General features: G+C 34.6%; 1 protein-coding gene across 1 annotated transcript in view; it reads right to left on the reverse strand.

Annotated features, from left to right (window-relative positions):
* Positions 1-748, reverse strand: part of LOC106879429 (peflin) — a 30,552-nt gene that overhangs the window by 22,793 nt on the left and 7,011 nt on the right. The window lies entirely within an intron of this gene.

Genomic DNA, 748 nt, shown 5'->3' on the forward strand with positions numbered 1-748 from the left:
ATAGATAGACAGACAGAATAGATAGACAGACAGAATAGATAGACAGACAGAATAGATAGACAGACAGAATAGATAGACAGACAGAATAGATAGACAGACAGAATAGATAGACAGACAGAATAGATAGATTAGACAGGCAGACAGACATAGATAGATAGATAAGACAGACAGCATTTAACATCTCTTTTTCCATGCTAACTTGAACAGTTTGACAGGAGTAGGCAAGTCAGAAGCTTGCACCAAGCTCTAATTGTCTTCTTTGGCATGACTTCTATGGCTGGATGTCCTTCCTAATGTCAACCACTTTATAGAGTGTACTGGGTGCACAGGAGGTATCACCAAGTAACTTCCAAGACACCCCAAGCCAACTGGGAGTGGAGGAAGTATTGAGGGAAGTGGCTTTGTGTCAGTTCATGATAGAGGAACAGAGACAGACATCTTGCTATAGTGGATATATATATATATATATATATAAACAGCTGCTATTTCTGAACTTCGGTATGTGGTGAAGCAAATATTTGCTGATCCCTAAATTATGTTTATAAATATATATGAACTTTTAAATAAGTTCTCCACCGATAATGGTGCTTACATACCGAAGGGCTTGGTAAAAATTATTAATTGTTGATTTATTAATAAATTAATAAATTGATAATCCTTTTCCCTTTTAATTTGTAATATATATATATATATATATATATAAACACAAAAATGGGACAAGAACACAAAACATCCAGACAATTAGGTG

This window comes from Octopus bimaculoides, chromosome 3, assembly GCF_001194135.2.
Source record: "Octopus bimaculoides isolate UCB-OBI-ISO-001 chromosome 3, ASM119413v2, whole genome shotgun sequence".
Taxonomy (NCBI): Eukaryota; Metazoa; Mollusca; class Cephalopoda; order Octopoda; family Octopodidae; genus Octopus; species Octopus bimaculoides.